At 37.3% G+C, this 13,691-nt stretch overlaps 1 protein-coding gene across 1 annotated transcript in view; it reads right to left on the bottom strand.

Annotated features, from left to right (window-relative positions):
• LOC145685603 (T-box transcription factor TBX6-like) overlaps nt 1-13,691 on the bottom strand; it is a 212,262-nt gene that overhangs the window by 146,372 nt on the left and 52,199 nt on the right. The window lies entirely within an intron of this gene.

Consider the following 13,691-nt stretch of genomic DNA (forward strand, 5'->3'; position numbering starts at 1 on the left):
GGAATATCACTATCGCAGTCAAGATGGCCAAAATCAACGCTTTCAGTGTCATCCGCTGTTTGTGTTGGATCTGTAAATTAAAAAAGAAACAAAGTGATTTGTTACTTTCATTCTAGATAATCGTACAGCAATGACGAAAATAATATCTATATACTTTCTCTCTTTACACAAATAATCTCGAAAATTCGTTGTGTTTTGAAGATACTATTGCTAAGTCGTTGTTTTTAACATATAAAAGGTTTGATTGATCACTGACGAATAACAATGTTAGCCTACCAATATTAATGCCACAGTGGCTTGAGTTCACCATAGTAGCTGTTACTAACAGTATAAGGTATATATTGAAAGAACAGTGTGGAGTGGTGACTATTTCCGCGTTCCTTCGTTCATTCATCTAGTTCTTCAACTTTGCAAAATTATGTATTTATTTATTTATTTATTTATTGTCAACACAACAGGCTATAGCCCAATTACAGTGTTGTAAATTACGCAATTACATGTTCATAACTCTTGATAAGATGAGTTCATAACTCTTGATAACTCATGATAATGGCATTCCGAAATTTCTTAGGCGACATATCACATATATCAAATTCATTGTTATTTGAACACATTCTATTATACAAAGCTGTTGCCCTCCAGATTGGTGATTTCATCATTATATTAGTTCTTGATTTTTTGCAGTAATAAAGACCAGTGTTTCTACGTACTTTTAATGTGGGGACATGAAAACTCAATAAGGAAACTAAATCAGGACAATCCAAAATATTTTTTGTGTTACTTTTTGAATGAATAATAAATCAGTCATATGTCACCTTTGTTCTAGTGTAGGCCGTCGTCTAACGAAATACCGACTTCGTGTCAAACCGGTAAAACAGGGCCTGTGTTAACGGTAACACCGGATCTTTGGTGTTGCAATACAACACTAGGATGGTAGTAATGGTAGGACCACTGATCTGTGTTAAAATTGAGTTGTAATATTTATTGTGTGTGATTTTTTTTTTTTCACGGCATGCTTTCTCAGCCTATGGCATCCATACCACTGGTGTTATGCATAACTGCTGTAAAATTGTGCTTAAATACACAAGTTTCTTTTCATTGTTTGATGCTTTCTTAACTAAAAGTAAAAATCCAGTGAAGGTAAAGGTTCATCTTAGTGGTCGAGTGCAACGGCGCCGACTTTTCAAAATTTATGTGGGTGCATATCAACGGCGGAACGTGTTAGCTTATATGTTTTCAGGGAAGTTTCAATATTTGATTGATTTATTTTTAATTAAAATCTTTTATGAACACTGTCATAAAGGGCTGTGCTATGATAAAGTAAAATATACCGGTACTATAAGGATAACACTAGCCAACAAAACTAGTTTTACTTTTTTCCTGTAACTGGCATAAAAACAGCTAATCCTTATGTTTTCGGGTATGCTGATAACGAAAATGTTAATGAAAATGCGATATTAGCTCTCGTTTTGAACTTATGATAACTTTACGTTATTGCCCAAACAAGCTTCTGCATGTATTTACCTTGTTGTTATCCCTCGGAGGAAGGTCACTGAAAGCGCAACCGCTTCGCCTGGCGTTTGTAGTTTACTGCTGATGTTTCCCTGATTAGTGTCCAGCAGTAATCAGCTAACATTGATACACACCACTTTCCCTGGTATCTCATTTCCATGTTCGAAATTTGCTGGCGGAAGAGTTCCCCGTGCTCGTCGCTTACAAGACAACACTTATCAAGAAAGAAGTTCAAGTAGGAATCTAAGAAATGTAACTTGAAGGACATGTTGCACTTTAGTCTATGGTAGCAGTGCAGAAGATTTGCCACAAGACCCTTGCAGTTTTCTGTCCTCTTGTTTCCTAAAAAGAAATTGTTGACATTTGCACAGAGGCAGGTGGTACAGAAACAGACAGTCCGTCTGCGTCAGACACTCTCCCCTTCCTCTTCCCCTTTCCCTTATTGCTACAAGCCCAGGCTAAAAATAATGGCAAAATACTCATAGCTATGGTTGCATGTAGGAAATTTAATCATTCTGTCTGATTTCGAAGCCTATATGGGAAGGAATTTACAATGAATGTTAATAATATAATACTTATAATTAAATAAGCCCCTCTTTAACTTGGAAACGAGAGCTAATTCGAGTTTTTCATTGTCGTTTTCGTTATCAGCATGGTCGATATAGTTAAAAAAAAAAAAAGAACATTTATTTCAGTCCAGTTACATTTTCACTGTTGGCTAGTGATAATTTGGGGCTGCCCTCGCTCAGTCGGTAACACGGCTGACTTAAACGCAAGAAAAACGGGTTCAAACTCGGCTCCAAACTAAAACTGTTGTGGGTGCGCCAAACTCACAAGATTTTTTGTGTGGATGCTGGAGCCCCGGAGCACCCACGTAGTTGGCGCGCATGGTCGAGTCACACATTTCAACGAATACTTACCCTGAAAATCTACGAGTTATAAAATGTTGGGTTAGAAAAAAAATCTTTGATTAGGGACTACTTTTCTATTGAAAACATCTTACCAGAAAGGCTAATTCCTTCTGAGTAAGATGAGTTAATTCAGATTTCATGTGATGACAGTCTCAAGCAAGCGTACAAGAGGATGAATTTCACAGACTTCTGGTTCAGTAGCATTATTTTAGGTTTTGCTTTGGGAAAGGGAGTGGGGAAAAATTGTCCGATAGAATAAGATTTTCCGGTTTTCCATTTTTATATTATTGTATTATTGATTAAATATATACTACTACAGTCAATACGTTCGTGGACTGGACGCAGTGTGGCGCTAGTGGTATACTACTGCTGATAAGTGATGTCCTGGAGGAAGCAGTGGAAGTTCATCTCTCGAAACAGCAAGAGGCAGGTCTGTGCATTGAGTGTAAACAGACGTACTGTTTTCTGTTGTGAAAGGAGTTGACTGCGCCACGGCGGATTTCAAGAATGTCGCAGTTTGAGCAACGGGCAAACATCAAATTCTGCCAAAAATTAGGCAAATCCGCTGCAGGAACGTTGCTGATGATCAGGGAAGTGTAGAGTGACAAGGTCCTGGACCGCAGTGCTGTGTTTAAGTGGCACCACGGGTTTATAGAGGAGAGAAATGGTTTAGAGGATCAACTGTCCGAACAGAACAAAAGATCGAAGAGGTTGCAATCGTTGTACGCGTTAACCGTTCCCAGTCCGTAGATGACATTTCAGTAGCAGTACGGCTCAGCCATAGTACGTGTCACAACATTCTGACAGATGACTTGATCATGTCGCGTGTCGTCCAGCACCGTATCCCACGCATTCTCACACAAGACCAACAACCAGAAGGGCTAATTCTGATGGAACGTTCCTGAAGCACATAATAACAGAAGATGAAACATGATGTCTCCTCTATGCTCCATAACTAATGAGTCAAGCAATCACCTGGAAATCGCCATCATCTCCAAAACGCAAAAACCCGAGACAAGACAGTTCAAATGAGAAAATGATACTTGAAATATTTTGAAGGTCAGTGTGGATCTTTATAATTGTCTGTGTGTATATGGACGTTCATCATATCGAGCACAACAACCATGGGTTCTCTGGTTGTCTATATTATTACACGCATTTATTGACTGTACTAGTACATATCTCAATCTCAGAGAACGGCGAGGATTTTTCTCCCTGTGAAAGCTGAAATGACGCCTCTGTTGTGGTTGGCAAGAGAAATGAATATCCAATGATCTCATATAACCTTGTAAAATGTCTATAGGCGTTTGGTACTACAGTACTTACCTTTGTGATAGCCGTGTGCACCAACGAAGTTTAAACGAGCGTTCACTCAAACGCGTTCAACATTAAACTTTCAAATTTAAACGTGGTTCCAGAACTTTCGTTGAACCATTGAAAGTTGAAGTTCAGTACATCTCGTTTAAGTAAACTTCGGTCAATTTGTACAATCGACTCTGTTTGTTTGTAGTCTTTTGTCTCTAATCTTCGTTTAACAAAGTAACAAATGAAGAAAGCATACTGTGTGCCTGTCTTTCGACTTTCGAGATTGTGTGCATAGACTTGAGTAGTCTAATTCCAATGATCGTAAATGTGATGGGAAAATAATGAAACCACGAGCAAAAAATGTTTCCGAACACGAGAAATGTATTGTAATTTCATTAGTGGAAAAATACAAAGACATTATTGAATGTAAACAGACTGACTTGGATCAACGAAGTTTAAACCCCCAAATTCGGTCCTTCAAGCTAAAACCAAGTTTATCCACCATTTTAGGGATGCACGCGAGACGAGACAAGACGAGAAATGGAAAAGTCTCGTCTCGTCTCGCAGCCTCAAATGTTGGTCTCGTCTCGTCTCGCAAATCTGAAGTCTCGTCTCGCGTCTCGCATAAAATTTTGAGTCTCGTCTCGCGTCTCGCACGAGACTTTCTCGCATGGTCTCGCAGTCTCGCATATATTCTGGTCAAAATTTTGCAATGTGTTATTCTATGGTTGTTAATGAATGATGATGTGATATTCTGTCCGAAGGCAGGTATTTGACCTAAAAGTCCCTTGGCAAGCTGGATCCTTGGTGGTTTGCCATTGCTTTCCATGGGATGAATGTTCATAACATCCTAAGGAGACGGAACCTAAAGTTCAACATGGTATCCGAACTTGTGTCCCCTCCGCTCCAAATTAAAAGAAAAGTTGTGCTGGAATTTGATTCCTGGACCATTAATTTTCGTCAAATTAACCCTTTCCGGTACCCGGCTTTTTGGGCTATTTTTTAGACTTTCAGTCAAGCAGCTACTGCATCGTCACTATTTATCCTAGGATCATGATTCATACCTCATTCTTTTCAGAATGAAGCTGGATTTCAAATGGTACTACTTGCATGCTCATACCATATACCAGGAGCGGGAAAAATGATGTCAAAGGGAAAATTACGGAGGGAATTTTTTTCTCGCACTTTGGGCCCCTCTGGAGCGGTCCTGTGTGAACGTACCCATCTAAAAAAATGTGATAAATAGTACTTGGTATACTAAATGTGTGTGCCAAATTTCAAGTTTCTATCTTGAATAGTAAGGGCGGAAGAAATTTTATCAGGAATTCCCACCATGCCCCAAATTACCGTAAAACACAATGATCTCAGGTAAAAAATTTCCTGAGACACCCCTAATTACCCTAAGGTCATGTTTTGCCCATCATTCTCTTCAGCTTAGAACTGCCTTTCAGGCGGTATGACACACATGTCTCCGTCATGTATCTAAGGCTGGAAAATCCCGAAAAAAGGGATTTTTTGGTCTAAATATCCTTCTTTTCAACTTTTAGCCCCTCTGGACCCCCATGTTTTAACGCAGAGATCTAAAAAAATCTGATAAATACTACTAGGTGGGCTGAATGTTTATGCACAATTCCAATTTTCCAGGTGCAAAAGTAAGCCCGCCAAAAAAATATATATATATACCGACAATGTCCCATATTCTCGTATACAGAGAGAAATTTTTAAACATTCCCTGAGACATCCCTAATTACCATAGGATCATGGTTTCCACATCATTCTCTTCAGAATAGAACTGCCTTTCAGGCGGTAACATTCACTTTTCTCCATCATGTATCTAAGGCGAGAAAATCCCGTGAAAGGGATGTTTTGGTAAAAAAATTCCCTTTTTCAACGTTTAGCCTCTTTGTACACCCATGTTTTAACACAGAAGTACGAAAAAATCTCGTAAATACTCCTCGGTGGACTGAATGTTTGTGCACAATTTCAATCTTCTAGGTGCAAAAATAAGTCCGCAAAAAATAATACCCAAAATGTCCAGAATTCCCCTATACAGAAGTATATTTTCATAAAAAATCCCTGACAATTCCCTAATTACCCTAGAGTCATGTGTCGCACATCATTCTCTTCAGAATAGAACTGCCTTTCAGGCGGCCATTCACTTGTCTCTATCATGTATCTAAGGCGGGAAAATGAGGAAAAACGGGATTTTTGGGTAAAAATATCCCTTTTTTCAACTTTTTGACCCTCTGGATCCCCCCTGTTTTAACGCAGAAATCTGAAAAAAAAATCTGGTAAATACTACTCGGTGGACTGAATGTTTGTGCAAAATTTCAATCTTCTACGTGTAAAAATAAGCCCGCCAAAAAATAATGAACATAGGCCGGCCCGCAATATTAAAAGAAAGTATATTTTAGAATTATGACGTCATCACCTCCTATGTCTCGACGCAGGAGGGTGTGAAACCATACGTAAGGTCTTCTACAATGCCTCTGGACTTGAAAAAAAAAAACCGGACGAAAAAACTCAAATAGGAGAGTTATAACGCAATATACCATGAAACACCCCGTATGGTACAGATTGTACCATGGGATCCCCAAAGGGTTAATAGCATAATTTACAGCAAAACCAGCATAAATTGTTGCTGGATCCAACATTGTTTTCTAGCTTAGAGGTCTCCAGCAATATTTGGCTCTTCTAAAATATCGTCGCCACTATCAACACTTACACGTTTTGGTCGTTTCCTTGAAGGGTGATTTTCCATTATAAAGATGTTTTTATACCACCAAAAGCGCTTGTAGACAACAAAAGAACTCCTCACAACACAATACGACCCAATTCTTTTGATTCGTTCGCGCTTGTAGCAATGTTGCATTATCGCATTTTATCAACTTTCGCTTTTAACTTATATAGTGTTGCCAGATCTAGAAAATAAAATTACTGACAGATATAGGTCCATTCCTACCATCTCGCATGAAACCTATAGCGCCATCCTACCAAACCAATGTTTGAATTAAACTTCCGAACTAGAGGGGGATGTTTTTGATAAATATATAGAAAGAAAATACTTATTCCATGTAAAAATATCATGTTATTTCTGCGAGCCGGAGCCGGGATAAACTTTGACGAGAGGGGACTTCCCCGCCATCCAAGGTGACCAGAACTTTTACTTTCAAAAACGGGACGCATATAAATCGGCGATGGGGGGTGGGGTGACTTCCACATTACATTTTGGGACTCGGCAGTGTATTCAATTTATAAAATACACAAGTAAGAATGATAACAGAGCGTTTCTAACTTAAGTACTACCCAACAATACTTTTAACTACTTCAACACTCAGAATTCCCACTCAATTCCCATTTGAAACACAGAACACTCAATTCTCATTTGAATATTCAGAAGTTCTAGGCACGGCTGAACCTTCCCAATGTGTGTTGGCACGGAAGAGTGTAGAATTAGCATTGACCATTTATATTTTGAATAATAACTACGAGACACCTGGGTCATGTTTGCTTAAAAACAGGACATTTAGGCGTCCCGTTTGAGAATAAAAAAAACGGGACAACGGTTAAAAATAAGGGACTGTCCCGTCTAAAACGGGACGTTTGGTTACCTTGCCGCCATCCCCCAACATAAATCGCTAGTAGTAATGTGAAAAAGACAGAAACAACAGAAATATCACATTTTGCAGCAATAGGGTCTTATTCGCTTTTCAGACCAAAAAACAGAAGTTCATGTATTCGTGCGCGCCCGCGTGTATGTGTTTGTGTCGCAAAATAAAGTCCATGTTGTTGTAATAAATTTCCAATTTACAAAGCTTTTCTTTTTTAACGATGTTTAGAAACTAAAGAAGGCTTTAATTCTGAAAATCAACCTTGAATAATAATAAATCTCATAAAATGTCTATTGCCCCAATCACTTTTTTGTTCCTGGAGGCATTTACGCTCAACTTAGAATATTCAATAAATGTAAAATCACTAAATATGTAATTACATGTAATTCATAAATGTTGCGAGACTGCGAGAAGTCTCGCGAGACTTCTCGTGCGAGACTTAACTGAGTCTCGTCTCGCGTCTCGTCTCGCATGGTTTAGTCTCGTCTCGCGTCTCGCATAAAATTTTCAGTCTCGTCTCGTGTCTCGTCTCGCAAATGCGAGACGAGACGCGAGACGAGACGAGACTTCTCGCGTCTCGCGTGCATCCCTACACCATTTGAAAGAGACTTAACCTCGAACGTTGTTGGTGCAACAGACATTTTCACCGAGCTTAGTTATGACTCTCGTTCAACAGTTGAACTTCGTTGCTGCACACGGCCATGAATGGGAGTTTCTTCTCTCATGTGTATCAAAAACAAGTAGGGGAATAAGTTGAATGTTGAACCTGGTTTAACACTGAAGTCAAGTTAATTGTAAACATGTACATTCACTGCTTATCCTGACTGAGAGTTTATTTCAAGAGCTGAAATACAATAATCAAAAATATTTGTGCTCACTTAACGTTATTTTAATTTTAAATAATTAGTATATTTTAATAGAGAATTTATTAAATAGATTCGAAGTATAATTGATTTTTAATATATTACATTAAGGGGGGGGGACTCTTAAAATATAGTTACATCCCGACCAACGAACGAGTGCAGGTGGCCGGTTTTGTAACTAAAATGTAAACAGCAGTGTTACCAACCGGTTTACGTGTAAATTATCTGAGTTCATTTTTCCTGTTCGTAATAAACCATTTCACGCATACGTTCAGTATTCTTGTTTTAAATCTCCTAATATCTTACAACCATATATGGCACATTTTAAATATTTAGACTCGAAATAAAAATGGTAAATATAGGGGTAAAAATAATCAATTTGTAGGTAAAATGTTAAATTTGAAGGCTATAGTGGTAAATTTGGGAGGAAAATTATAAATTTGGAAGCCAGAATTGTAAATTTGAGAGGAAAATAGTAAATTTGGAAGCCAGAATGGTAAATTTGGGAGAAAAATGGTAAATTTGGGGGAAATGGTAAATTTGGGAGGAAAATTGTAAAACTGGGGGAAGAATGGTAGATTTGGGAGGAAAATGGCAAATGTCGAAGCCAGAATGGTAACTTTGGGAGGAAAATGGAGTATTTGGAAACCAGAATGGCAAATTTAAGAGGAAAATAGTAAATTTTGGAGAAAAAAGGTAAATCTGGGTGGAAATTGTAAATTTGGGAGGAAAATGGTAAATTTGGGAGGAAAATGGTAAATTTGGAAGCCAGAATGGTAAATTTGAGGAAAAAATGGTAAATTTGGGAGGAATGGTGTAAATTTAGGAGGAATATTTCAAATTTGGGAGAAGAGTGATAAATTTGGAGTGCGAATTGTCAATTTGGGGGTAGATTAGTAAATTTGAGGAAGTTGTACTCAAGAATTTGGAAGGGAGGATGGGCGCCCCTATATCGTAATGTCTAGTTTTTAACATACTAATTTTGCACCATACTTGTTTTGGACTTATTAAATTCCATTGCAATGAACTATATATTTTCAGAAAGGGATCAAATGTAGATGGAATGAATTGTAAATGTAAATTAATATGACAAGTATTACCCTCAGGCTCCATCGAAATGAATCCAGGACCATAAGTAAATTAACAGAGAATGTACGGTAAACAGAGAAAGTACTGGGACAAATGCCCCTTACCTCTAAATGAACCTATTGAATAATAGGCCTAATAATAATAATAATAATAATAATAATAATAATAATAATAATAATAATAATAATAATAATAATAATAATAATAATATTTCTGTGCCACTAACGCCCTAATGGCAAAACTGCACCACTTTTATCGGACAAAAATACACATATTGCATATACTGAGAAAAAACGTAGTGTCGTACGTAGAAACGTAGATATCATGTGCAAATCCTGTAGTTTTTGGACTTAACGTGCAACAGACATATATTTGAACAAGTATATTTTATACGTACTTTCTGTATAAGTGTTCCGAATAAACGTACTTTCCGTATAAGTGTTCCGAATAAACGTACTTTCCGTATAAGTGTTCCGAATAAACGTACTTTCCGTATAAGTGTTCCGAATAAACGTACTTTCCGTATAAGTGTTCCGAATAAACGTACTTTCCGTATAAGTGTTCCGAATAAACGTACTTTCCGTATAAGTGTTCCGAATAAACGTACTTTCCGTATATGTGTTCCGAATAAACGTACTTTCCGTATAAGTGTTCCGAATAAACGTACTTTCCGTATAAGTGTTCCGAATAAACGTACTTTCTGTACGAACGAAAGAACTGTACATAGGAGGTCAGGATCTCACATACAGATAGACAACATGTATATAACATATAGCTGACGTATGTAACATACGGAAGACTGTTATATGTCAGACATCTTTATGTAGGATGTAACATCTAAGGGCAGTACATACCGGTATGTAAGATATGGATAATGTATGCTCTGTACTGATTTAAGTACTAAATATAAGGATTCCATATATTTGTAGAATATACCGCTGTTTGGATAACAGATTTTTCTCATTGTAAGGTCTACAGTGCAACCTACCTACTGAAACAATAAAAAAAAATGATGAAATAACAGTATCGGATTAAACAATAATTCCTTTTAATATTAATACAAAATACTCTTAGTCTGAAGATAGATACATTGTCAAAAAATACTACAAATAATATTTGTCGAACTAAAATTTATGCTTCTGTACTGATAAAAGTAGATATTTCAAATAGTGTTGGCTATTCTCTTAAAATTGCAGATTTAGAATCAAGGGATTCAATTATTATTATTATTATTATTATTATTATTATTATTATTATTATTATTATTATTATTATTATTATTATTATTATAGTACTTAAATGAGCGAATAATAAATTAATAAATCAAAATCAGTTTGGATAGCACATGAGGCTTTTAAAGGACCCAGTGCACTCCCAGGCAATCCCTCTCCAACATTGCTGGCTAGGGTCATGTTCCGAGTCCTCTTCCACATAAAATTAACTCTTTACGATATATATATTTGAATACTTTGTTGCCTAAAAACAGAAAGTTACATAAAGGTTGCAGTTAATTTAAAAGAAAACAAGTTCTAATCTGTAACGTCAGAGAGACGGAAAATCAGTGGCGTTCTATCATAGTGTAAATCATCGGCGGTGTTCTTTTGAAATAGATTTTCTCTTTTCCCTCTCTCGTCTCGCGCTATCTGTCACCACAGATTTTAAGTGTGTATATATATATATATATATATATATATATATATATATATATATATATATATATATATATATATATATATATATGAAAGAGAGAATGCATCTGACTCTTCAACAGGAATACAATTATCAAGATAAACTGATCGCCGCATCGCTCTATAAAGAATCAATCGGCAAATACACATACTTTAGTAAGCGGAAAGGTGAAGGGCTAGCACTCTAATTTTTTTCTTTTTTAAAAAAAAAAGAAAAAAAGGCTTTGTCATTTTGTGTAAACAACATAAATAGGTGATAAGATTCTATAAATTGCAAACACCCTCTTATGAGGATCAAAGAAGCCGACTGAACGACCGCTGAAAGGTGGTGGGGGACAGCAAAAGAAAACTGTTTGACATTTCTCTGTCACTCTCTCTTTCTCTCTCTCTCTCTCTGTCTATTTATATCATTCAAGCTTATTATTTCCTCTATTAAAAAGATTTGCAATCAATTAGCTGGAATTAGACTACACAACATGAAACGTTTAAACCTCCCCAGACGGCAGCATTCTAGCAAAATACAGTATTAGACTTCTAAAGCCCATGGCTATTCATAAGCGTTCGCCACGCGTTTTTATTACTCATGCGCACGCTTAGAATACGCTGACCATGTATTTAAATGTGGATGGCTAATCACAAACGCGAACGCAATGAAAACGCAGAGAAAACGTCAGTTCGAGCGTATTTGGTGCGTTTCGGATCAATAGACCGCCTGCTGTTTAACAGATGTCAAAAGGAAGGAAAAAAGTAAAGACGTGTTGCTAGGCAAGGGGATTTTTAGCAAGAAACAGCTGCTTGGAAGATGCTTTGTGCAGAGTATTTGAATTTTGCTATTATAGACCTGGACCTGGCAATAAAGAGCTGGAAACCCTGACTGGTTCGCAGTATGATTTATAGCTCTGGAGAAAGTAAAGTCACCGAATAGCCACCTTGGTCGTGTTCGCTACAGAGGGTAACGCTTCGAAAACGCATTCCCAAATAGCCTAACCCAAACTGTTTTACCAGTGGCGGATCTAAACCGAGGCCGGAGGGTCTAGATCTAGGGATGCATTCGAGTCGAGTCGAGTCGAGATTTAAGCCTGTCTCGACTCGTCTCGAGAAAATGTTGTCTCGACTCGTGTCTCGACTCGAAAATATGTTTCTGTCTCGACTCGTGTCTCGACTCGACAGTCTCTGTCTCGACTCGACTCGAATTCGAGTCGAGACGTCTCGAAATTCGAGTCGAGACAAAATGTACGAGTTAAAATATACGCACACATCAGCCAGACCAACATGACTACCTACCTAATTGTCAGGAGGTCGACTTTTGGCATGGATAAAAACGGCGACACGTCTTGGCATACACGCAATGATCCTTGATAGGTCGCTGGAGAGAGTTGGCACCACATGTGCTCACTCAGGTCACCTAATTCCCGTAAATGCGAGGAAGAGGGGCGATGTGTTCTGACGTCACGTTCAATCACATCCCACAAGGGACATCACTCAAACGTCCGGCTCCAATTTCAATGAAACTTTTTTTTGCTGATAGAAGGCATGTATGCATCATTACTTGTGATGACAAATTGTTGCCATGGTGCATGTTTTCTATTTTTTTAAATATTTTTTTTAAGAGTTGTGATGTGGTTATTAGAGATTACTACAGAAGTCCCTTACTACCCTTTGTAAACGGAGCGTTAATGAAGAAAAGTGAAGAAAAACCATGTGGATACATATGGGGAAGTCCTGGGGGGAAGTCGTATGGTAGATATGACCTTGATGGCAGCCATCTTGAAATCCGCCATTTTGAATTAATGTCAAGTTTTCAAAATGGGAATAGGGTAATATGATACATAATTTCGGGCTAGAATTTAATTAGAAACATAATGGTGAGGTTAGTTTTAAGATACACGTATTTGGGGGAAAGTTACAGGCATATTAATTGTTTTTACTTACTGTGTGCGTAAGTCCCTTCTTACTTTCGTCTCAAGACCTATAAAATCGATCGCAACGGCAGAGCCCGGTTTTGCACTAGTGTTTAGAAATCTTTAAACTCACTTGAGGCAATATTTGTGGATTATTGTATTGTATTTTGCCTTTAATTAAATTTGAACCCACTTCATGATCTTGTGTAAAGTATCACTAAAAGAGAATTTATGTTTTTATGGAGAACGTAAGCATAGCAATTATAAAAGGCGAGTAAGGTGCGTATGTATTTATAAGAAAGTTTATTTTACGAGTCTTTTGTGGTCCCGCCAACCTATTCTTTAGTTGTTTTTTTTTTTTTCAAAATACTCATATCTCATAAATAAAAGAGCTATTATAAAATCTCTTACCACTATTCTTTAATACTTATTAAATTTTATTTATTGTAAAAGCACTGGCGAGATATTTCTTATCGCCCACTAAAATTATGGTGGAGCTCCTTCGTGGCTAACGGTTAGCATACTTGCCTTTGGCGTGGGAAACCTGGGCTTGATTCCCGGTGGGAGTTCATGTGGTTCGGATTCCACGTTAATCAGTAGGTCCACGTCTCACATAGCCTCGCTGCTGAACGGGACGTTAAACTCAGAATCAATTCAACTCAAAATTATGGTTTTGACTTTATTATGATGTCATTAGTTTAAACGCCCAACTGCCCAGTAATTATAAACATTGACTACATTATAAAATTGTAATTTGAAACGACTAAAATAACAGAAATTAAAGATTATTCTTTGGGTTTTGGAGCATTTT

The sequence above is a fragment of the Thermobia domestica genome, chromosome 5, assembly GCF_964235325.1.
Source record: "Thermobia domestica chromosome 5, izTheDome1.hap1.1, whole genome shotgun sequence".
Taxonomy (NCBI): domain Eukaryota; kingdom Metazoa; phylum Arthropoda; class Insecta; order Zygentoma; family Lepismatidae; genus Thermobia; species Thermobia domestica.